Source organism: Neovison vison, chromosome 13, assembly GCF_020171115.1.
Source record: "Neovison vison isolate M4711 chromosome 13, ASM_NN_V1, whole genome shotgun sequence".
Lineage (NCBI taxonomy): Eukaryota > Metazoa > Chordata > Mammalia > Carnivora > Mustelidae > Neogale > Neogale vison.
The window spans coordinates 75,474,019-75,501,223 of NC_058103.1; the positions used below are offsets into that span (position 1 = coordinate 75,474,019).

The 27,205-nt window shown below is 39.0% G+C and overlaps 1 pseudogene; it reads left to right on the forward strand.

Annotated features, from left to right (window-relative positions):
* Positions 1-2,883: 2,883 nt before the first annotated feature.
* Positions 2,884-2,975, forward strand: LOC122894896 (annotated as a pseudogene).
* The last annotated feature ends 24,230 nt before the right edge of the window (positions 2,976-27,205 follow it).

The following is a 27,205-nucleotide window of genomic DNA, read 5'->3' on the forward strand; positions in this document are numbered from 1 at the left end:
TCCTCCTTCCCTGCTTTCTCTACTTCCACAGCACTTAACCACCATCTGACATATTATATATTTTACTTCTTTACCTTCCATCTTCCCCCCTCCAGAGTGCAAGCTCCATAAAGGTAGGTAGGTTGTCTGTTTTGTTTCCTGTTATATCCCCAGCACAATACCAGTACCATAGTGGGCTTTCAAAAATATGTATTTGCCCATTATTATTCTTGATAATAAAGGACTAAAAAGAAATTGGCAAAATTGAGGATGGTAGGGGAGATGAAGAAGAGGAAAACTGTGAATACTCAGCATGTAGTATCTTTTTTTTCTATCTGTCACACTATACCATTTTTCCTGATCTGACTCAGCCTGCAAGATCCTCCTAGCTGTACAGGTATCTGCCCACCCCCTTCCTCCAGTCACCCCATAACCATTCTCTGTTGCCCCATTCCCTCACATCCTCCCCAGTAATCTGAGCCTGTTCTGTTTCACCCTCTAGAAAAAAAGGAAATCCCTTCATCCACTTTTGATACACTCATTCTACAGTACCAGTGATTCCTCATAGTACATGTAGTGCTGTCTGGGGTGTTCTTAAAGAACTTTCCAAAGAAACAAGGACTTATCCTATAGGAATCAATCTCTAATGGTTAGAGATTAGGCCTGTAAGCCAAGAAATACACCTGAGACACCATCACTCATAGTTCCTCTGGAGAAAGGCAGTTCATTTGCATATCATATGAGAGGATTTTTTTTTTTTTCTGTCATAGAAACAAGGTCACCCAAATAGACCACAGGATCACTGATCTCTGTGATGTGACCATGAAGAGATACCTGAAGTACTATGCCCTCAAAATGTAATGCCATTACAGTGTTTCTGAGCACAGGCATGTCATGAAATGTGATTGGGGGATTATCAGTGGATGCATATTTTACCCTTGTTCTTCCTAGCTCCCATTTACCATATATAACTGGGAACTGACTGAATCAGATAGACAGTAAATAGGCTACAATTTCTTTCTAATAAAACTAAATCAGCTGCTTATACTCCTCTCTTTCCCTATCCACGTCTTTAAACTGTTAGGATAAAATAACACATATATAATATATATGCAAATACACCAGTTTAGCAGTCAGAATTATAAAAATAAATCATAAAGTAACAAGAACAAAACATGGGTGAATATTTACCTGACGTAGGTAAGGAAGAATATTTAATCATAAAAAGAAAGGAACAACAAAGGAAAAGAAACAACAAAGAAAAAGATATATAACTATCATTTGCCTCAAATGATGAAAAACTTTTGATGTATCTTATATATAAAGAGTTCCTACAAATCAATAAGAAAAATATAACCATTCTGTATACATAAATAAATGAAATCATGAAAGGCCAATGAACACAAAAGAAAATAAGAAATCATGAATAAACATACGAAAAAAATTCAAGAAAATACATATGAAAGCAAGATGACATTTTCTGTCTATAAATTTGTAAAAAAGATTTTTTCTTTTTTTCATTTTATCTCTTTTCAGTGTTCCAAAATTCATTGTTTATGCACCACACTCAGGGCTCCATGCAATATGTGCCCTCCTTAATACCCACCATCAGCCTCACCCAACTCCCTACTCTCCTCCCCTCCAAAACCCTCAGTTTGTTTCCCATTTTTTTAAATCATTATACTCAATGATGAGAGAATGCAGAAAATAAACTCTTTTTTATAATGCTGCTGGAAAACTGGTGACCCCTTTCTGGAGGGCAGTTTGGCAGTTTAGATATATTCTTTTTTTTTTTTTTTTAAGATTTATTTATTTATTTATTTGACAGACAGAGATTACAAGTAGGCTGAGAGGCAGGCAGAGAGAGAGAAGGAGGAAGCAGGCTCCCTGCCAAGCAGAGAGCCCGACATGGGGCTCGATCCCAGGACCCTAGGATCACGACCTGAGCCGAAGGCAGAGGCTTTAACCCACTGAGCCACCCAGGTGCCCCTATTCTTATTTTTATATAGCAATTTCATCCTTAGCTATTTATCCCAAAAAAATCATCAGAGATTTACACAAATGTTTATTCATAGTGATGTTTGTTCTTTCTAGGATTTTTTTTAATATTAGAAACACCCCAAATGCTTAACAGTAAAGAAAGGCTTAGTAAATAGTTACAGTCATACAGTAAAATACTATGCAACCACTTAAATTAACTATAAAAGATCATATTTTCCAAAAATTACTGCAAAGATATTTCTGGTTGCATATGCTCTTCCAGACCCTTATCATTTCCCAATATGGAAAGCTGAATAAAGGTCCCCCAAAGATGTGAACATCCCAATCCCTTTACTTTTGAGTATATCTTACCTTACATGGTAAAAGGAATTTTGCAGATGTGATTAAGGTAAGGATCTTGAGATGGGAAGATTATTCTGATTATACAGGTGGGCCCAATGTAATCACAAAGATCCTTATAAAAGGGAGGCGGGAGGATCAGAGTCAAAAAAAAAAATGTAATGATGAGCACAGAGGGTCACAGCCAGGGAGAGATTTGAAGATGTTACAATGCTGGCCTTAAAGACAGAGGAGTCAGAAGTCAAGGAGGGCAGGCAGCCTCCCAAAGCGAGAAAGGCAAGGAAATGGATTGTCCTCTAGAGCCTGATAGGACACCTCAATTCTGGCCCAGGGAAACTCATTTCAGAATTCTGTCCTCTAAAATTGTAAGATAATAAATTTCTGTTGTTTTAAATTTGTGACATTACCAATAAGAAACTAACAAATCATTCAAGAGTTCTGTGTCTCAAGGGAAGAGCTTCTGTGGGCTTTAGGGTAGACTTTTGGACTGCCTTAGTGACAAGCATGTGGCAGAAGGAAGGCTGCGTGAATTCCAAAACTAAGTCATAAAAGGTGACTTAATGTTTGCTTTAGCAGCACATATACTAAAATTAGAATGATACAGAGAAGATGAGAATGGCCCCTGCACAAGTGTTCTTGAAGTGTTCCATATTTTTATTGTTGGATCACTATAATGTATACCTAAAACTAATATTACACTGTACGTTAACTATACTGGAATTAAAATTTAAGAAAAAAAGATTTCAAGGTGAGTTAGTTTCAGCCTGGCCTTTCTTTATGGACATTTACTTGTGGAGCCCTGAGCTACCATGTAGGAAGCATGACTACCCTGAAGCCACCATGCAGAAAAGACCATATTAAAGACTGGGAGAAATGCCCAAGAAACCAGTTGTTTCAGCCTCCAGCTGTTTGGGTCTCTCCAGCTCAGTACCAAAAATGTGAGTAAGAAACTTCAGATAATTAGCCCAAGCCACCTCCTGTACAACTACATGAAATATCCTGCATAAGAACTACTTGGCCGAGCCTCGTCAATGCCAGAACCATGAAAATAATAACATTATTTTGTGGTTTTTTGCCATTAGGTTTTGTGTTGGTTTTATCATCAATGAGTAGCCAATACATTAATGATAAAGAGAAATGTTCAAAATATAATATTAAAAGAAAAACGAGGGGTACCTGGCTCACTCAATTGGTAGATCATATGACTCTTGATCTCAGGGTCATGAGTTGGGCCCTAGGTTGTGCACAGAGACTACTTTAAAAAAATAAATAAATAAAAAGAGAGTCTATAAGCTACCACAAGGCTGTGTGTGTATGTATACACAGAAAAAATTTGGAGTCCCAAAAATATGTTATAAAATGGTTATCTCTGGGGTGCCTCAATAGCTCAGATGGTTAAACATTTGCCTTCAGCTCAGGTCATGAACCCAGGGTCTTGGGGTTGAGCCCCACTCACTTCCCTGCTAGCAGGGAGTCTGCTTCTCCTTCTGTCAACCCCACCCCCACTCATGCTCTCCCTCTCTCTCTCAAATAAATAAAATCTTCAAAAATAAAATAAAATGGTTATCTCTGCGTGTTGAGTGAGGAAATTCGTATATTCTTTATATTTTTATGTTTATACAAAACATACATTCATTTATATAAAGTATATATACCTATAAAATCAATATTCATTCCTTTTGTAATCCGAGAAAATACTTTTAAGCCTTTTAGATCCTTTTACTTTCAAATATACCATGACTACAGAAAGCATGTGAGTGTACCCTGTACAGGGATATGCGCATTTGCCGATGTACATGAGCATATAAGCATATCCTGTACAGTGACACATGCATACACAGATGTGCATACTGAAGATAAAATAAAGACAACAGGAGAAGGGGTCACTTGGTTAACTGGAATGTGAACATGAACCTTTAAATACTACTTTTATTCCTCCTTTCCTGCAGTAGAAATGGCACCAAATATCTTTATAATACAGGGTCAAATGCCTAATCCTTTTAGCCACTCCCAATTCAACCATAATTGACTGACCTGATGCTGCTGGGTTTGGATTCTTTTCTGTGACACAGATAAAATATTGTGTATAACTTCCCCTGGAAGAAGGAAAGTAAACAACTCTTTGAGAATCACCCCTTTCTTTGGACATAGTGCCCAAAATTCACTAGGATTTTGCTGTTCTCTATCAGTACCTCTGAATCATGGGCACCTGGAAAAGAATCCGGGGTACAATAAAAGAGCAGAAAGGGAGAAAGCCCAGGACTTTACTGCATTCCCATTAAATTCCCATGATAATCCTGAAAGTTGAATTAATAATCCCCATTTTATAGATGAGAACATTGAGGCTCAGAAATGTTCAGCAATTTGCCCAAGTCAAAGAGCTAGTAAGTGGTGGAGCTGAACTTGCAATACAAAGGTCCTTATGGTGGCGCCTGGGTGGCTCAGTGGGTTAAGCCGCTGCCTTCGGCTTGGGTCATGATTTCAGGGTCCTGGGATCGGGTCCCGCGTCAGGCTCTCTGCTCAGCAGGGAGCCTGCTTCCCTCTCTCTCTCTCTGCCTGCCTCTCTGTCTACTTGTGATTTCTCTCTGTCAAATAAATAAATAAAATCTTTAAAAAAAAACAAAGGTCCTTATGGTAAGGTGCACTTATGGTGCACTTGTCTTCTCTTTTCCTCAGTTTTATGGTTCCTACCTTCAGCGTTATAGTGTAAGTTAAATATCTGAATATACATATCATAGCGTATTGTATGGAAAATGCTCACCACGTGTAAACACCACCTTATTCAGTGTTAGATGCCATTTCAGTTGTATGACTCAGAGTCACATCACAAAGCACAAGCAGGCCCTGGGGACCCACAATTGTTCTCCCTTCAAAAATCCTGGACTCAGTATCTCACCATTTTGGGATAGGGCAGCAACCTACCCAGCAGTGGTGTTATTCCGTGAAAACTAGGGCTGGACCCAGAGCCCATGGAGTAGCAGCCCAGTGACCCACCTCAGACACACATTTCCTGTGCTCTTTTTCAAACTGCACAATAGCTTTCGTACAGTGCAACGGCTATCATTAAAAGTCAGCCGCTCTCTGAATGTGTTGGTTCCGGTGGCACTGACAAGTGAGGGTAGGAGGCAGGGTTGCTTCTACAAAATAAATAAGGAGGGAAATGGTGTCGGGGTGGGATCTACCTTCTGAATGCGCTGAAAAGAGGCCCCTGTCTTCTGGCATTTCCTAAAAGGTCTCTTGAGCTTTCTTTGGCAAGCCTTGAGACCAAGGGTACTTTTAGCTGTTTAAGCCTTCCTCTTCTAACAGGGGTCAAAGGGCTGGAAAGATCTTCTCAAAAGGATAGAAAAAGAATCATTAAAAGGGAGGAGAAGGAAAGTGACAGAAGGTCAGCCTTTTTTTTCCTAATGGGTGGGTCCCTGAGGGTCGCGCTCAGTGTCCGAGTGCTGCACACAGGCACCTAGCTTCCAGAAAGGCACAGCAATTCGATTCACACTTCCCTGAGCAGGAGACCTTAGGAAGCTCAAAGGAGCAGCGTGAGGAGGGTATAGAGACGAAAACAAACACAATAAAAATCTGCCTGTGATAAGAAAATTTCATTGATCAAATTAACTTAAAACAAAAAGGACAGTGTTTCAATAAGCCAGAGAAAACAAATCCTTGAAACCTTTATGTTTTTTGAGTTTGCCATAAAATTTATCTTTTTCAAATATAAATTTATCCTAAAAATGTTGCTCATTGAATTGCAAGAAGCTTTATATAAGGACTAGTTTAGGATTAAAATCCGCCTTATATGTAACACAAGCACACAAATGGTGAAGGTTTTCACTGATTTTTAGTCAACAAGCAATAAACTGCATTTGCACCCACACACCTACTTCTAACACCCCATCTGGTAACATTTCCACGTTTCAAGCAAAGAAATCAATAGCAATAATCCGTGAGGGACTCATAGGGTGTATATTTTTTTATCACACTGCCATTTGAAGAAAAAAATTTTCCCTACCTACTTAGAGCACAAGATTGTTCTTTTTGTACAACCACATGGAAAACTTGACATTATTGGAGGAAGAGAGGTTAAAAGGGAAAGGGAGATGAGTCAATTAAAACAAATGTGAGAAAATCAAAACATGGTTGACAATATAGGTTCTATTTGAACAACCCAAACGATAATCAATGCCCACACTGAAAAATCCCCAATCAACCTGCAAAATTCAAAATTACATTATGGCACAGTTTCTAAGGAAAGGACAGCTAAAATGCATGTTGATGTAACTTAGAGAAGAAAGCCATCCTGCTTTCAAATTGCAGTGCAGGGAGAAGACACCAAGCCTGAACCCTGAAATTTAGAACTATGCCATTGCTGATTTTCCGTGCAAGAAGGAAATATGATTCTTTGTTACTGCTCTTATTTATTGCAGACCTTGTCTGGAATCTGGTATTGAAGCCATGCTTGATGAGTTGCCGCCTTGAACTTTCCCACTGATCAATGCTGGTGCTGCCGCTGCATGAAAGAATAGCTTTCCTGAGGAGTCACTATCACATGGGAAACCTAGCAAGCATTTTTTTTAAAATGGCCCAGAGTCTCGTATGCTCAAGCTTCAGAACATGCTCCCTTAAAAAAAAAAAAAAAAAAAAAAAGCAAAATGGCAAATGGTGACTGACCATTTGAAAATTGGAATGTTACAACAGCAAGAGGTAAGGTCAAAAGCAGAAATCCCCCTTTCTATAAAATGATCAGATATCAGGGGATGAAAATGTACAGAAAAAAAGAAGGCTAATATGAAGGAAGAGGACAGGAATCATATTTCTTCTCAGCAGGGTGACAAATAAAAAGTTGTCTTTATTTTTCTGTGCAAATAAACTTTACTTTAGGAATTGTAGCAGTGGTTGGTCTCCCATAAAATAGGCTTTCTCTGCTGTGGTGACAACCTAAGGCAGGAAGGAGTTCGTGGCAGGGTAATTGCCATCTTTTCTATTATTTTTGTCAATATTTGTGTTATTTTGTGGTGAGACTGCAGGAGAAGTCTAGACAAATGCTATTAAGAATGAGGGCCAAGAGAAAGATTTTAACCCACTTCTTTGGCAGTTCATGTGGAAATATGTATCACTGGAGTAGGCTGGGACAGAGTCTTCAAATACACGAAGTCAGTGTCTATGTAAAAACCCTAGTCTGTCCCCAATTTCTACACTTTAGGGGCTTCCCTGAATTGGATACCCATGGTGAAATCATCCACCGGAAAGAAAGTTACTTTTGAGAAGGAAGTATGGGAAGTCATCAGTAGCTGTTGGAAACTAATGACTTCTGAAGGACGCCAACCAACAACCAAAAGCCATAAGAAATTGGGACAACCCATGAAACTTCATCTAGTTTATGAAATGAAACAATGAGATCTGAGCTAAGTCTAAGTAAGTTTACCCCAGCTACCTTCACCCACTGAACACATTCCTGGCCTTTTCACAGGAAATAAGTATTCTAAATAATTACCAATTTGTTTTAAAGATTTCATTTATTTACTTGACAGAAAGAGAGTACAAGCAGGCAGGGAGAGGGAGAAGCAGACTCCCCTGCTGAGCAGGGAGCCCAACCTGGGGTTCAATCCCAGGACCCTGGGATCATGACTTGAGTCAAACCTCCCAGGTGCCCCAAATAATTACCAATTCCATTGTGAGTCAATTACATACTGACTTTAATCTCTTCTTCACCCTCCAGACATTCCTAACACCTTCTATTCCCTAAGGTCATAATTTCTGTGCATGCCATAACTTCCAGTATAGAATTTTAGCTGCTCAGTCTAGGTCTCTCCCCCTTGTACCCTCTATGGTTCCTAGCTCTTGTGCTTCACATATAGTAGACACACAAATGTTTGTTAACTGACTGGTTGACTAAATGAATATATGAGGGCCTAACCCCAATGTGCTGCCATAAACACACACACACACAACAAAAAACACAACCTGCCCTGCCTCTCCACTCGCCTGTGGATGCACCTCCTCTGATAAACTCTTGGCTAGAGGCCATCCAAAGTGGTACCACACCCTGGCAGTGTGCAAACAGCGATGACAGAGGCCAGCACCACCCCAAAGTGACCCTGGCCCTGGGAAGAAAAGAAGATAACTACACATACCAGTCTAACTATGGCTCCAGCAGTGAGATAGTGGTAGACATCGGATCTGACTATAGCCCCTACCCACCAATGAAAGCTTGTCCAGGGACAACACAGGAAGAATGCCCAACAATTTGGTGCTCCATGGGGCACCTGGGTGTCTCAGTCAGTTGAATGTCTGCCTTCAGCTCCGTTCATGATCTCAGGGTCCTGGGATCGAGCCCCAAGTCGGGCTCCCTGCTCAACAGGGGAGTCAGCTTCTTCCTCTCCCTCCCTCCCTGCTTATGCTCTCTCTCTCTCTCTCTCTCACTCTCTCTCTCTCCAATAAGTAAATAAAATCTTCTTAAAATAAATAAATAACAATTGGTCCTCCTGCATCTCTGACAAACACCTGGTCTGGCTCAACTCAAGCCCAAGGAAGCTGCAAACTGGCAAACTGGCCTGCTAACAACACAGGATCCAAACTCTGTCCACAGCAAACAAAGAGAGCATTGCAGATAAGTGGACTGAAGGCTAACACGGCTTAGCCACAACAATAGGGCATACACAACACACACAACACTCATAGGAGACATCCCTGAAGTACCAGGTTCTGATGAACAGGGGACATTGCACTATAGAGCACTACAGGACCTCTTCTTCATAAGACAACTGCCTTCAAGAGCAGGAAATGAGCTGAATTTCCTAACACATAGAAACAGACACCAAGAGTTAGACAAAATGAGGAGAAAAAGAAATATGACCCAAATGAAAGAAAAGGACAAAAATACAGCAAGAGAGCTAAATGAAATGAGGATAAGTAAAGTACCTGATAGAGAATTTAAAATAATGGCCATAAAGATAGCTACTGGACTTGAGAATAATGGGGGACCTCAGTAAGATCCTCAACAAAGAGACAGAAAACATAAAAAAAAGAACCAAGCAGAGATGAAGAATACAATAAATAAAATAAAAAATACATTAAGATTCTATTACACAACAGTACACAACTATATTGTCTATGAATAATAATTTTTTCTACTCCTTTCTTTACCCTTGCAATTTACAAGATATTGTTTTCCAAAATATAACTTATCTGATATTGTTTCAAAATTTTGGCTCTTTCCTTAAATTTAACATATTAAAAATTATAATTATTTTCCATTAAAAAAATACACTAGAGAGAGTAAGTAGGAGCTAAAAGAAGCAAAAGAGCAGATCAGCAACCTGGAGAACAGAGTAATGGAAAGCAATCAAGCTGAACAGGAGAGAGAAAAAATAATAAACAAAAATAGATGCTATCAACAGAGTGATACCATCAAGCATAATAATATTCACATTGTAGGGATCCTAGGTGAAGAGAGAGAAAAGGGAACAGAAATTTATTTAAAGAAATAATGCCTGGAATACAAAGTCAATGTACAGAAATCAGTGACTTTATTATACACTAACAATGAAAATACAGAAAGGGAAATTAGAGAATCAATTCCATTTACTATAGCACCAAGAACCATAAGATAACTGGGAATAAACCTAACCAAAGAGGTAAAGGATCTGTATTTGAGGAACTACAGAATACTCATGAAAGAAATTGAAGAAGACACAAAAAGATGGAAGACCATTCTATGCCCTTGGATCGGAAGATAAACATTGTTAAAATGTCTATACTGCCTAGAGCAATCTATACTTTTAATGCCATTCCGATCAAAATTCCACCGGTATTTTTCAAAGAACTGGAGCAAATAATCCTAAAATTTGTATGGAATCAGAGGAGACCCCGAATCACTAAGAAAATGTTGAAAAACAAAAATAAAACTGGGGGCATCACACTACCTGATTTCAAGCTTTACTACAAAGCTGTGATCACCAAGACAGCATGGTACTGGCATAAAAACAGACACATAGACCAGTGGAACAGAGTAGAGAGCCCAGATATGGACCCTCAACTCTATGGGCAAATAATCTTCAACAAAACGGGAAAAAATATACAGTGGAAAAAAGACAGCCTCTTCAATAAATGGTGCTGGGAAAACTGGACAGCTATATGTAGAAGAATGAAACTCGACCATTCTCTTACACAGAACACAAAGATAAACTCAAAATGCATAAAAGACCTCAACGTGAGACAGGAATCCATCAGAATCCTAGAGGAGAACATAAGCAGTAATCTCTTTGATATCAGCCACAGCAACTTCTTTCAAGATACGTCTCCAAAGGCAAAGGAAACAAAAGTGAAAATAAACTTTTGGGACTTCATCAAAATCAAAAGCTTCTGCACAGCAAAGGAAACAGTCAAGAAAACAAAGAGGGAACCCACGGAATGGGAGAAGATATTTGCAAATGACAGTACAGACAAAAGGTTGATATCCAGGATCTATAATGAACTCCTCAAACTCAACACACACGAAACAGGCAAACATATCAAAAAAATGGGCAGAAGATATGAACAGACACTTCTCCAATCAAGACATACAAATGGCTATCAGACACATGAAAAAATGTTCACCATCACTAGCCCTTCAGAAAGATTCAAATTAAAACCACATTGAGATACCACCTTACACCAGTTAGAATGGCCAAAATTAGCAAGACAGGAAACAACATGTGTTGGAGGGGATGTGGAGAAAGGGGAACCCTCTTCCACTGTTGGTGGGAATGCAAGTTGGTGCAGCCTCTTTGGAAAACAGTGTGGAGATTCCTCAAGAAATTAAAAATAGAACTTCCCTATGACCCTGCAATTGCACTACTGGGTATTTTCCCCAAAGATACAGATGTAGTGAAAAGAAGGGCCATCTGTACCCCAATGTTTATAGCAGCAATGGTCATGGTCGCCAAACTGTGGAAAGAACCAAGATGCCCTTCAACAGACAAATGGATAAGGAAGATGTGGTCCATATACACTACGGAGTATTATGCCTCCATCAGAAAGGACGAATACCCAACTTTTGTAGCAACATGGACAGGACTGGAAGAGATTATGCTGAGTGAAGTAGGTCAAGCAGAGAGAGTCAATTATCATATGGTTTCACTTATTTGTGGAACATAACAAATAGCATGGAGACACGGGGAGTTACAGAGGAGAAAGGAGTTGGGGGAAATTGGCAGGGGAGGTGAAACATGAGAGACTATGGACTCTGAAAAACAACCTGAACATTTTGAAGGGGCAAGGGGTGGGAGGTTGGAGTACCAGGTGGTGGGTATTATAGAGGGCATGGATTGCATAGAGCATTGGGTATTGTGCAAAAATAATGAATACTGTTATGCTGAAAATAAATAAAAAATAAATTTAAAAAAAAAGAAGAAACACAGAACTACAAAAACAACTATAAAGCAAGTACATACTATCAATAATTATTTTGAATGAAAATGGCCTAAATATTCCCATCAAAAGACATAGGGTGGGGCACCTGGGTGGCTAAGTGGGTTAAAGCCTCTGGGATCAGGTTATGATCTCAGGGTCCTGGGATCCAGCCTCACATGGGCTCTCTGCTCAGCAGGGAACCTCCCTCCCTTCCTCTCTCTCTGCCTGCCTCTGTGCCTACTTGTGATCTCTGTCTGTCAGATAAATAAATAAAATCTTTTAAAAAAATAGGGTGATGGAATGGATAAAAAAGCAAGACCTATCTGTATGCTACCTACAAGGGACCATTTCCGACCCAAAGACACATACAGATTGAAAGTGAAGGGATGGAAAAGCATTTAGCATGCAAAAGGGAGTGAAAAGAAAGCCAGTGTAGGAGTACTTCTATCACACAAAATAGACTTTAAAGATTTTTTTTTAATTTATTTGACACAGAGGGAGAGAGCACAAGTAGGCAGAGTGGCAGGCAGACAGAGAGGAAGAAGCAGACTCCCTAGTGAGAAAGGAGCCTGATATAGGACTCGATCTCAGGACCCTGGGATCATGACCTGAGCCAAAAGCAACTGCCTAACCAACTGAGCCATCCAGGCACCCCTATATCACAAAAAATAGACTTTAAAATAAAGATTATAATGAGAGATAAAAAAGGACCCTATATAATCATAAAGGGAATAATCCAACGAGAAGATATAACAATTATAAATATTTATATATTCAACATGGGCACACCAAATACATAAAGTATCTAATAACAAAAAAGAAGTAATTAATAATAATACAATAGGGGACTTTAACACCCTGCTTACATCAATGGATCATCCAAATAGAAAATTAACAAGGAAATGGTGGTTTAGAATGACACATTGGACCAGATAGATCTAACAGATATGTTCAGAACATTTGATCCTGAAACACCAGAACACACATTCTTTCCAAGTGCACATGGAACATTCTCCAGAATGTCTAGCCACAAAACAAGTCTCAACGAATTCAAAAAAATCAAAGTCATACCATGCATCTTTTCTGATCACAAGACTATGAAATTACAAGAAAAAATCTGGAAAGAATATAAATACAAGGAGGTTAAATAACATGATACTAAAACATGAATGAGTCAACCAAGAAATCAAAGAGGAAATGAAAAAATGTATGTGACAAAGAAAATGAAAACACAGAAGTCCAAAATCTTTGGGATGCAGCAAAAGCTGTTCTAAGAGGAAAGTTTATAGCAATACAGGCCTACTTCAAGAAGCAAGAAAAACTGGGGCACATGGGTGTCTGGGTCAGTTAAGCATCTGCCAGCTCAGGTCATGATCCCAGGGTCCTGGAATCAAGCCCCACAATGGGCTTCCCTGCTCAGCAGGAAGATATGTTTCTTCCTCTCCCTTTGCCCCTCCTCCTATCCCCCACTCATATACACTCTCTGTCAAATAAATAAATAAAAATCTTTAAGAAAAGAAAAGAAACAAAAATTTCACATAAAAAATTAACCTTACAGTGAAAGGAGCTAGAAAAAGAACAAACAAAACCCAAAACCAGCAGAAGGAAGGAAATTATAAAGCAGAATTAAACAAAATAGAGATTAAAAAAGAACAGATCAGTGAAACCAGGAGCTAGTTCTTAAAAAGATCAACAAAACTGATAAACCTTAGCCAGACTCATTAAAATAAAAAAAGAGAGAGAGAGAAAGAGACAGAGACAGAGAGGACTCAAACAAATTCAGAAATGAAAAAGGAGAAATACAAACACCACAGAAATACAAAACGTTATAAGAGAATGTTATGAAAAATTGTATGCCAACAAATTGGCCAACCTAGAAGAAATGGATAAATTCCTAGAAATATGTGATCTATCAAAAGTGAAGCAGAAATAAATAGAAAATTTGAACAGACTGATTACCAGCAATAAAACTGGATAAGAAATTTTTTTAAAAAAAACAAAAAACAAAAAACCTCCCAACAAACAAAAGTCCAGGACCAGATGGCTTCACAGGTGAATTCTACCAAACATTCAAAAGTTAATACCTATTCTTCTCAAATTATTCCAAAAAATAGAAGGAGGAAAGCTTCCAATTCTACAAGGCCAGCATTATCCAGATACCAAAACCAGGTAAAGATAAGACAAAAAAAAGAGAACTATGGAGAAAACTACAAAGAGAACTATCCTCAACAAAATATTACCATATCAAATACAGCAATACAAAAAAAAAAAAATCACCAGTGATCAAGTGGTATTTATTTTTGGGATGCAAGAATGGATCAATATTCACAAACCAATCAACATAATATATTATTAAAAAGCATAGGATTTCAATAGATGCAGAAAAAGCATTTCACAAAGTAAAACTTCCATTCATGATAGAAATTCTCAACACAATAGGCTTAGAGAGAACATACTTCAATATAATAAAGGCCACATATGAAAACCCCACAGCTAATATCATCCTCAATGGTGAAAACTGAGATTTTCTTCCCCCTAAGATCAAGACAAGACAAAGAAGTCCACTCTCATCACTTTTTTCAACATAGTAGTGGAAATCTTAACCACAGCAATCAGACAAGAAAAAGAAGTAAAAGGCATCTAAGTTGGTAAGGAAGAATGGGGTGCCTGGGTGGCTCAATCAGTTAAGTGTCTGCCTTTGGCTCAAGTCATGATCCTGGAGTCCTGGGATCAAGCCCCATGTCAGTCTCTCTGCTCAGAGGGGTGTCTGCTTCTCCTTTCCCCCACCCCCTGCTCCTGCTCTCTGTCTCTGTTTTTCTTTCTCTCAAATAAATAAAATCTTTAAATTGTTAAGGAAGAAGTAAAACTTTCACCATTTGCAGATGACATGATAGTATATATAGAAAACTCTAAAGACTCCACCAAAAAACTACTAGAATTTATAAATCAACTCAGTAAAGTATCGGGATACAAAATCAATGTACAGAAATCTGTTGCTTTTCTATATGCTAATAATGAAGCAGCAGAAAAAGAAATTAAGAAAAGAATCCTATTTAAGCTATACCAAAAATAATAAAGTACTTAGGAATAAACTTAACCGAAGAAGTGAAAGACCTATACTCTGAAAACTACGAAACATTGATGAAAGAAAGTGAAGAAGACAAAAAGAAATGGAAAGACATTCCATACTCGTGGGCTAGAAGAATAAATATTGTTAAAATGTTTAAATTACCCAAAGCAATCTACACATTTAATGCAATCCCCATCAAAATATAACAACATTTTTCACAGAACTATCACCAAAAAATCCTAAAATTTGTATGGAATCACAAAAGACCCCAAATAGCCAAACCAATCTTCGAAGAGAAGAGCAAAGCTGGAGATATCACAATTCCAGACTTCAAGTTATATTACAAAGCTATAGTAATCAAAGCAGTATGGTATTAACACAAAAACAGACACACAGATCAATAGAACAGAATAGAAACCCCCAAAATAAACCCATAGTTATATGGTCAGTTAATCTTCAACAAAGCAGGAAAGATATCTAGAGGGGGAAAGACAGTCTCTTCAACAAATGGTGTTGGGAAAACTGGACAGCAACATGCAAAAGAATGAAACTGGACTTTCTCACAGCATACACAAAAATAAACTGAAAATGGATTAAAGGCCTAAATATGAGAGCTGAAACCATAAACATCCTAGAAGAGAGCACAGGCAGTAGTGTCCCTGATAATGGCCATAGGAACATTTTTCCAGATATGTCTCCTGAGGTAAGGGAAATAAAAGCAAAAACATACTATTGGGACTACCTCAAAATAAAAAGCTTCTGCACAGCAAAGAAAAAACTAAAACTGAAAGACAACCTACAGAATGGAAGAAGATATTTGCAAATGACATATCTGCAAAAAAAAAAAAAAAACCCACAAATAATCCAATTACAAAATGGGCTGAAGATATGAACAGACATTTCTCCAAAGACATACAGATGGTCAACAGACACATGAAAAGATGCTAAATATCATTCATCATCATGGAAATGCAAATCAAACCACAACGAGATATAACCTCACAGCTGTCAGAATGGCTAAAGTCAAAAGTGCAAGAAACAACAAGTACTGGCAAAAATGCAGAGAAAAAAGAATCCCTGTGCACTATTAGTGAGAATCCAAATTAGTGCAGCCATTGTGGAAAACAGTATGGAAGTTCCCTAAGAAGTTAAATAATTAAATAAAAATTAATTAAAAGTTAATTTTAAAAACTAAATTAATTCCAGTAATTCCAAACTGGGCAAAGACATAAAAACACTAATTCAAAAATATATATATCCCCCATGTTTATTACAGCATTATTTTCAATAGTCAAATTATAGAAGCCACCCAAGTATCCACCAGTAAATGAATGATAAAGAAGATGTGTTATATACAAACAATGGACTATTACTCTGCCATAAAGAATGAAATCTTATCAGTTGTAATGACAAGAATGTATTTTGAGGGTATAATGTGAAATAAGTCCGTTAAGAGAAAAAATTCCATTTGATCTTACTCATATGTGGAATTTAAGAAATAAATGAACGGAGAAAAACCAAAAAACAGACTCTTAACTATAGATAACAAACTGATGGTTACCAGAGGGGAGGTAAGTGGGTGGCATGGGCAAAACAGGTGAAGGGGATTAAGAGCACACTTATCATGATGAGCACTGAGTAATGTACAGAATTGTTGACTCTCTATATTGTACACCTGAAACTAATATAATACTGTATGTTAACTCTACTGGAATAAAAAATGTTTTTAAAACCATAGCAGAAGTGAAATAAGTCAATCAGATAAAGACAATTATCATATGATCTCTTTGATATGAGGAATTTGAGAGGCAGGATGGGGGTGGGTAAATGGGGAGAAGGGAGGGAAAAAATAAAACAAGATGAAACCAGGGAGGGACACAAACCGTAACAGACTCTTAATCTCAGGAAACAAACTGAGGGTTTCTGGGGGTGAAGAGGGTAGGAACTGGGTGGCTGGGTGATGGACATTGGGGAGAGTATGTCCTATGGTGAGTGTTATGAATTGTGTAAACTAATGAATCACACACCTGTACCCCTGAAACAAATAATACATTATATGTTAATAATTAATTAATTTTTAATTTAAAAAAATCACAGCAGAAAATCTCTTCTAGCTCTTGTTCCCATTCCAGTCTATCTATTCTATCTTTGGGCCTCTGGACCAGCAGTCACACCCCCGCACTCAGGCACCTAGCATCCAGCAAGCAGGTGCTTTGGGCTTCTGTTCCCTATTTATTAAACCATCCAGGAACTTCTTTTTTTTATTAATTTTTTTTATTCTTTTTTATTAACATATAATGTATTATTAGCCCCAAGAGTATAGGCAGGAACTTCTTGATCCTCCACCCATCTTGGTTCCTCCTTAAGCCCTATTTTCTTGGCTCTGACATTGGAATAATATTACCAGAGCTCTCTCAGTCCCCAGCCCCAAGACAGACTGGACTGTCTGATCTTGCAGCTCCAAGCCTACCCTGAGCACGGTTTTGTACTTACCTTCCAGTTCCCTCCACATCTAAGTGCTGCCCCCTTCCTCTGAATTACACTCTCCCTGGATCCAATTCAGGCACCATCCCTCTTAACTAATACTTCCTAGGTTGGACATAGCCTTCCACAGCAGGGTTGTGCCTGCCACATCCAGACCTCCAGCTTATACCTACAGGCTACATTCTAGTTGGAAACCCACTATCTGTCACTATCCATCCTGGACTACTATAAGTGCTTCAGTCAGTCAGAGAGAACCACTACAAGCCAGTTCCTACTTAAGGGTGGGAAGGTAGGTTCTCCAGCTGTTCAGAGGAGAGGAGCCGCTCTTAGATAGTTTGAGAGCAAAAACAGGGAGCCTTGTAACTCACAGGAAAACCATGGTCCTATTTTCCTTACAAAGACACTATAATATTTCCACATTCAGTCCAAAGCCCTGTGGAGTGGGTAGGATAGTTCTGCTTGCAGTCCCATATTACCCCTTAGAATGTGAGGTATTTCCCAGAGAGGATCATTCATTACACACACACACGCTTGCAAACACACTTGCTAATAAAAAGAACTGCTTCTATAGGCACTAAGCAGAATATCTGGATAAATACTATTTGTCGAGGGGCACCTGGTGGTTCAGTGGGTTAAGCCTCTGCCTTCAGCTCAGGTCATGCATGACCTCAGGGTCCTGGGATCGAACCCCTGCATCAGGCTCTCTGCTCAGTAGGGAGCCTGCTTCCTGCTCGCTTGCTCGCTCTCTCTCTCTCTCTCTGCCTTATGCTCTCCCTACTTGTGATCTCTCTCTCTCTCTCTGTCAAATAAATAAATGAAATCTTTTAAAAAATACTATTTGTTGAGTAAATTCTCAGATTCAGACTGAAGCAGTCAGTTCATTTCATGATAAACCACTGTAAGATCAAGGACTGCTGCTCCCACTTGGCAATGTCTGGAAATATTTTTGATTGTTACAACTATGGGAGGTGCCACTGGCATCTAGTAGTTAGAGGCCAGAGATGCTGCTAACTATCCTATATGCACAGGTCAGCCCCCACAACAAAGAATCATCCTGACCAAAATGGCAATAGTGCCAATATTGAGAAGCCCTGCTCCACAACCTACTTTCAAGCAGGCAATTCTAATGGACCTTGAGATTCCCCAACAGTTCATGAGAAAAGCTAATATACAGTTAAGACAAGATTTCAATCCAGGCAATCTGGTTCCAAAATCTAAGCTCTTAACCACTCTGCTATTTGAGTTTAAGCTGTTCCTTATCCAGAAGTAGTGAGGCAAGGATACTCTAACCAGGGATAGAGTAGAATAGGGGATGTGTGTAGGCTCTAAAATTTCTTTTTCTATAAAATGGGGATAATAAAAAATGCCCACTTGATGGCTCATAAAGCCATCATGAGAAGTAAATTAAATAATATGTTAAAGTATGTCAAATATGTCAAATATTTACTCCAGTGTCTGGCACACAGTAAGCTCTCTAAAAATGTTAGCCATTCAAGGGAAACAAAAGCAAATATGAACTGTTGGGACTATATCAAGATAAAAAGCTTCTGCACAGCAAAGGAAACAGTCAATGAAGCTAAAAGGCAACCTACAGAATGGAAGGAGATACTTGCAAGTGACTTATCAGATAAAGAGCTTGTATCCAAGATCTATAAAGAACTTACCAAACTCAACAACCAGAAAACAAACAATCCAATCCAGAAATGGGGGAAAGATATAAACAGGCATTTCTGCAAAGAAGACATATAAATGGCCAACAGACACAAAAAATGCCCCACATCACTCAGCATCGGGAAATACAAATCAAAATCACAATGAGATACTACCTCACACCACTTAGAATGGCTAAAATTAGTACGACAGGAAAAAACAAATGTTTTCGAGGACACAGAAAAAGGAGAACCCTCTTGCTCTGTTGGTGGGAACACAAGCTGGTACAGCCACTCTGGAAAATGGTATGGAGGCTCCTTTTAAGAAGTTAAAAATAGGGCTACCCTATGATCCAGCAACTGCACTGCTAGGTATTTACTCCAAAGATATAAATGTAGTGATCCAAAGGCACACCTGCACCCCGATGTTCATTGCAGCAACGTCCACAATAGCCAAGCTATGAGCCAAGAGGTCCATTGAAAAATGAATGGATAAAGAAGATGTAGTATACATGTATACACAAGAGAATATTACTCAGCCATCAGAAAGAATGAATACTTAATCATTACATTGACATGGATGGAACTGGAGAGTAATATGCTGAGTGAAATAAGCCAATCAAGGAAAGACAACTATCATATGGCTTCACTCATATGTGGATTATAAGAAACAGGGCAGAGAAGGGAGGGAAAACAGAATAGGAAGTCATCAGAGAGGGAGAAAAACCATGAAAGACTCTTAACTACAGGAAACAAACTGAGGAGTTCAGTGGTGGGATGGGGTAACTGGGTGAAGACCATTAAGGAGGGCCATGATGTGATAAGTACTGGGTGTTATACACAACTGATAATTCATTTAACACTACATCTATAACTATTGATATACCACAAGTTGGCTAATTGAATTTAAATAAAAAATTAAATTAAAAAGTTAGCCCATTATTATTATTATTAAAAAGATAGTGAATGGTGGAGTCAGGAAGCAAACTCACCTTTCTCTAGGTTCAAACTCTAGACTGGAGAACTATAAAAGTAAAAAAAGAAATACTTCAAAAATTAGTTTAACTATTTAGAAATGAAATTCTTCCCAATTAAAAATAAGCCTAGGGGCGCCTGAGTGGCTCAGTGGGTTAAAGCCTCTGCCTTCTGCTCAGGTCATGATCCCAGGGTGCTGGGAACGAGCCCGAATGGGTCTCTCTGCTCAGCAGGGAGCCTGCTTCCTCCTCTCTCTCTACCTGCCTCTCTGCCTACTTGTAATCTCTGTTAAATAAATAAATAAAATCTTTAAAAAAAATAACTGCCTAATGCACAAATCATTTAACACATCACAATAATTTGGTGGTCTTACTTTTTTAATACTGACGTGTGTTCCTGTTGACTTCATGGGCTTATAGCTTGTGGCTCAGGCAGAAAGATCACCCGCACTTTAAGTATTCAAAGAAGAAATAATGATTCCATAAGTCTGGGTTAAATTTAAAACTAATGTTGGGGGGAAAAAACTAATGTTGGAGGCTTATGGCCTGAACATTATGTGAATTTGTTCCTGAGCCAAAGAATCATTAAACCGTGTAGCTTAACAAAAGGGACTTCTAGAGGTCAGACAACCATCCCTCTATATCCAGAGGGAGAGAAGCCCACTTTACTTCACTTAGCAACTTGGCCTCTTCTGAAAAAAGAAAGCATTACACCACAACTAGATATCTTCTTCATCACGTGTTGAAAAGATAGATAGAAATTATCCCTTAAGAAACTAATTATCCGGGGGATGCCTGGGTGGCTCAGTTGGTTAAGCAGCTGCCTTCAGCTCAGGTCATGATCCCAGGGTCCTGGGATCGAGTCCCGCATCGGGCTCCTTGCTCAGCGGGGAGCCTGCTTCTCCCTCTGCCTCTGCCTGCCTCTTTGTCTGCCTGTGCTCGCTCGCTTTCTCTCCCTCTGTCGCTGACAAATAAATAAATAAAATCTTTAAAAAAAAAAAAAAAACTAATTATCCGGGGCACCTGGGTGGCTCAGTGGGTTAAAGCCTCTGCCTTCGGCTCAGGTCATGGTCTCAGGATCCTGGGATCAAGCCCCGCATTGGGCTCTCTGCTCGGCAGGGAGACTGCTTCCTCCTCTCTCTCCACCTGCCTCTCTGCCTACTTGTGATCTCTCTCTCTCTCTGTCAAATAAAATAATAGATATATTTTTAAAAAAAGAAACTAATTATCAGAGATAGAAACTAAGTTTTCTCTAATTCAATTCTTCTATTTCAATACAATTCTTCTTTGTCTGGTTATTCTATTATGTTTTCCAAATCCTTGAAGAAATCAGATTTGTTACAGGTATACTAGAGTAGGACCTCACTGAGACAACTAATAGTGCCTAACACAGTGTTCGGCACATAGCACATGATCACTAAATAAGCGATAAAAGGTTATGGCACCTAGAAGCCCACTCGAGGTCTGCCTTTGGGGATAATTTCCTGTTTTCTCATCTGAGTAAAAAAGGAACATCCACATCAAATTAATTATGGGTCCTTAAAATCCCTCTACATGGCAATTAAAAGTTTATTAGCAGTTATCATGATCTGAACTTTGTCTTATAGTTATATTCAGCAGGCTGTCACTAAAAAGTTTATTCACCATTTGAATCTCCATTCCATACCCTTGGCAAGGCCACCATGTTGCATCACTCTTGGGGCACCAAAAAGATCATGGTCTATATAGTTAAATCACGGAATTGTTCAACCCTCCTGGTGGTGGTCAATTTACAACTTCAAAGCTTTACACAACAGCTTCTTATAATCCAGGAAACATTTCATCATTTTATGAGAAAGGCCTGGTTGCATTTCCCTGACCATTTGGGCAAGAAGGAGAGAAGTTAGTCTTGGTGAAATTCCTAATACAGTGAAAAGGTAAAAGGTGGGTCTTGCTCTCTGCAGAGAATCCTAACAAATCTCAAAGAGATGATGTAGTGGGAACCAGGAATTTGGAGCCCTATTAGTTTGAATTCATGGTTCTTTTTTTTTTTTTTAAGATTTTATTTATTTATTTGACAGAGAGAGATCACAAGTAGGCAGAGAGAGAGAGGGGGAAGCAGGCTCCCTGCTGAGCAGAGAGCCTGATGTGGAGCTTGATCCCAAGACTCTGGGATCATGACCTGAGCCGAAAGCAGAGGCTTTAACCCACTGAGCCATCCAGGTGCCCCGAATTCATGGTTCTTATACTCTGACTAGAGAGCCCTCTTCTGAGACCTTGTTTCTGGCAGCAGCATTTCTGATCCTGGAAAACACAAAATGATGCTTCTTCAAAGCCCCAACAGCAGCCCAGTTAGAAAACAGCCCAGGCAAACAGCTTTCTCTTCCCCTTAATCTTACTCTATCATTTAGCCAAATGCAGATTCTATTTATTTCCTTGTGCATACTTCTATCGTCAACACTAGTTAACTTATAAGAGTTTCAGTTTGTCAAGTTCTTTAATTTCTTATGGTTTTGAAAATGTTTTAAACAAGCAATACTTTTGTTAAACCACACTGTCTAGGACACAATGATTTCCAGTTGATTAGGTGTCAGGCTTTTCTAAGTGCCCAATTTAGAATAATGTTTTCATTATAAAATTAGACCAAAAGGAAGGTTTTGATTTTGAGAACTCTCCTATTTTAATACATATGTGATGACTACTTGTTGCTAACTAAGTTGGAGTTCCTAAAATCCATTTTATATCCAAATGTCTCATTGAACTTCATAAGTGCATTAGCATCACTTAACTTAACTATGAAGATTAAAAATCCCCAAGAGGTTATTTCATCAAGTAAACTGTCTTCATTCAAGTTAATATCCTAAATAGATGAGCTCTCCTGCTTCTTGCTAAGGAGGGATTATTCTATAAGTGAAGACACTGAGTATAGTGCACTCCTTCCAGGAGTCTGACTGGGAAAGAGGACTAAGAAAAATAAGACATGGAGGGAAGAGAATATCCAAGATGACAGGGCTATAGTTTTATGGATGCCAGAAATTCGAATGTGCCTGAATTTGAGAGAAAAGAGCCAGGAGACATGGAAAGATTGCAGGCACCAGAAAGAGGGCATAACCCCTAAGTGCATCACAGAGAAGGTTGCAGTGGAGATAACCCAGGAAACAGTGGAGGGAACAGTCTTTAACTGAAGAAATGCTTTCTCTAGCAAGTTAGTGGTATGTGGGAGAAGCTGAAGGAATTCCAAAAAACAGATCTGTTTCCTCTGACCACAGCACTATCTCAGGTTCAGCCACCATAAAGTGGAGAAAATTCTTGTGTTTAACTTCCCTCTCAATTCCATTTTGATTTCTGTCCTATATACCACTTTACTCCAACCAGCAGAGCATGTTCCCTTCTTTCACAATTATGCATGAGTAGTCATTTGCAAATATATTTACTTTATTTTATTTTTTTTTATTTTTTTTCCCATTTATTTATTTTCAGAAAAACAGTATTCATTATTTTTTCACCACACCCGGTGCTCCATGCAAGCCGTGCCCTCTATAATACCCACCACCTGGTACCCCAACCTCCCACCCCCCCCACCACTTCAAATATATTTACTTAATTGCTCATAACATGTCAAAAAATTTTATGTTCTGTTTCTAAGATTTTCTTTTTTTTTTTTTTAAAGATTTTATTTATTTATTTGACAGAGAGAAATCACAAGTAGATGGAGAGGCAGGCAGAGAGAGAGAAGGAAGCAGGCTCCCTGCTGAGCAGAGAGCCCGATACGGGACTCGATCCCAGGACCCTGAGATCATGACCTGAGCCGAAGGCAGCAGCTTAACCCACTGAGCCACCCAGGCGCCCCTGTTTCTAAGATTTTCTTAAGAGAAATTTGAAATCCATTAGTATTTTTAATTGCTGGACTTTTCAAACAGATGTGAATACTTTTTTGCTAACATAAAAGATTGTAGTGAGATAATTCAAAGCAGTAACCACGTCTCTGTGGTTTCTAAAGCCCTAGAACCAAAACAAAATCAGAATTTCAGAATACTATCTATCACTGTCCTGAAACTGTGCCCTTGAAAGTCACCATTCACTTATTTCTTGTCAAACCCAAGTCTTTTTCTTTTGATCCTTTGCCAGATATGTCACTTTTTAAATTCAACTCTAAAAGCAGTCCTTGATCATAGATGGTGTGCAAAAATTTATGTGAGTCGATGATGACAGGCAGTGAATGCGACATGGCCCAAGTCTTGCTTATAAAATAAAAGGACACACACACACACACACACACACACACACACCACTAACAATATTATAATGTAATTAGTGCTAAAGGACTTGGGGAATGAAGGGGAGAACAACTCAATCTGCCCAAAGATCAAAAAAGCCAAACAGGAGGGATTCTCCTAGGTCTTGAAGGATGAAAAGGAGTCTGAGATATCAACTACTGTACTGTGGTACTGTGGTGATAACCACAGTATTATCTCCTTTACCAGCAACACTTCTTCTCCCTTTCTAAGGGTATTTCTCTTCCTTGGGCCCAACCCCAAGTCTGTCTTCAGTTCTTCATTCTTCTCCATATCTGCTTGCTCCCTCTGTCAGCTTCTCTCCTCTCACTGCTTTGAATTATCAGTTTTCTGATGATAATAATGATGACAGTAAAACCTCTTTCCCATGGTCTTCCCTCCACACAGAACATTTCTACCTGTAAGACACTCCATCCCCCTTAACTCAATAGTCTCAGAACTGACCACACTCCCTTGGCCATGGCTAGTCTTCTGGCCCTCTTTCTCTGTGGAAATGCCCTTCAAGATCACTGAAGCCCACAAAGACCTATTCTTTTCCCCAAAACTATCATCTTCCTGTACCTACACAGTTTAATTTTTACTATTATAGTGTCTGCAAATGTTTCATAGACTCATATCATTCCTCTTCTACTAAACAGCTAGTGCTTTTGGTTAAGAACTGCATCAGTTGCTTCTCTTGAAACACTTCTTACATACCCTCACTCTTACTCTCCCCTAACCAGGAAAAGCACATATATGCCACCAGAGCCTTGGCTATCTTCTGCTCTTGGAAGACATCCCCAATCAGATATAAAATCAAATCTACCTCATAGTCCTTCTCAACATGACATGTCAACATGACATTTCAGGCAACTACTACCAATTTAAGGGAAATGGACCTCAGGTTAATATCTACTATCTACTATTTAATACTTTAATAGATATGGACTTGCTCTTTAATCCCTATTTGTTGATTGGTTGAATTTTGGCTTCTTAACAAGGTAGTCACAAAATTATTTTTTTTAATTTATTAATTTATTTATTTGACAGAGAGAGATCACAAGTAGGCAGAGAGGCAGGCAGAGAGAGAGGAAGGGAAGCAGGCTCCCTGCTGAGCAGAGAGCCCGATGCAGGGCTCGATCCCAGGACCCTGAGTTCATGACCTGAGCTGAAGGCAGCGGCTTAACCCACTGAGCCACCCAGACGCCCCGAGTCACAAAATTATTAAAAATAATATAGTAAGTATAAGTAATCATAATTACATTGGACTATATAGGAGAGGGTTTGAAGTTTCATCAATAACACGTGCTAGATTCCGACTTCCACTTAAGATGTACAAAGGTGGAAAGAACTTTGTCTCCACCCTTACATTGTCTGGAAATCCAAATGATATTCAAAATCATATTTTTTTTTCTTGAACCCACATGAGAGCTAAGGTTGTAGGGTGAACAATCAGCCCATAATCTAAGGAAAGACAAGTGTCTCCAAGAAGAAACAGAACACAAGAGTTGATTTTCCTGGGATAGACAAAAGCCACCATACAAGCTTGTAAGAAGAATTCAGCTAAAATTCTTAACCAAATGCTGAAGGCTGAGAGTGAACCAGCATGAGATTACAGAAGGTCTGGGAGCCCCAGACATAGGGAAATCCACACCCATTCACAGGTTCTTCACAGACCTCCCTTGGTGCTCACGAGAGACTGGAGGTAGACTGGGAGAGCAAAGCAAGTAAATCACAGGTCTGGAAAGTGGAGGACAGTTACCACCACAGGAAAGATACAAAGTCTTTCACACAGCCTTGCCAAAATAATAAAAACTTTTAAGCTCTGGGGGAAAGAACAAGTCCAGTCACCTCAGGACACTGATGAAAGCCCACCATAGCTGGGAGAATGGAAAGAGAAAAAACTTCTATCTCTGGGAGTAAAGCAGGAAATATGACAATCCCAAACTATTAGAGATTCTTAAAATTAGAAAGAGACAAGATTACTGAGAAGACCCAGGAACACAGAGCCTACCAAAGACTTAGGCCAAGCTATAAAAACAGAACTTTCCCCATCCCACTTCTCACACCAGGATATCAAGAACTAAGTAGCAAGAAACAATAGAAAACAAGAGCATGAGAGAGAAATTCTGAAGTCAGGCTCATGGAATAGCCTAAAGCTAAGGGTAGAACAAAAGCATTGGAATAAAACATCCAGAAGCTCATCCCCAATCTAAATATGAATTCATGTTTATAGCAGCAATGTCCACAATAGCCAAACAATGGAAAGAACCTAGATGTCCATCAACAGATGAATGGATAAAGAAGATGTGGTATATATATACAATGGAATTCTATGCAGCCATCAAAAGAAATGAAATCTTGCCATTTGCGATGATGTGGGTGAAACTAGAGGGTATTATGCTTAGTGAAATAAGTCAGTTGGAGAAAGACAACTATCATATTATCTCCCTGATATGAAGAAGTGGAGATGTAACATGAAGGGTTTGGGGGGTATGAAAAGAATAAAGGAAACAAGATGGGATCGGGAGGGAGACAAACCGTATGAGACTCTTAATCTCACAAAACAAACTGAGGGCTGCTGAGGGGAGGGGGGTTGGAAGAGGGTGATGGGGTTATGGACATTGGGGAGGGTATGTGCTATGGTGAGTGCTGTGAAGTGTGTAAACCTGGAGATTCACAGACCTGTACCCCCGGGGCTAAAATACATTATATGTTTATTTTTTAAAAATTTAAAAATAATAAATAAATAAATAAATATGAATTCATGCTCGAGAAATCTGAAGCCTAAGGTACACTGTCACACACATATACACATGCACATGGATTTTAAAAAGAAGTATGCTCATTTTGGCCATACATATATTTATTTCAGCCTCTTGTGGACCTTGCATAAGACATCTCACATTCTGTGAGAAACTGTGACACACATAAAGAAACAAGAAAAAAGGGGCTCCTGGGTGGCTCAGTTGTTAAGTGTCTGCTTTTGGCTCAAGTCATGATCCCAGAGTCCTGGGATTGAGCCCTCATCGGGCTCCCTGCTCGGTGGCGAGCCTGCTTCTCCCTCTCCCA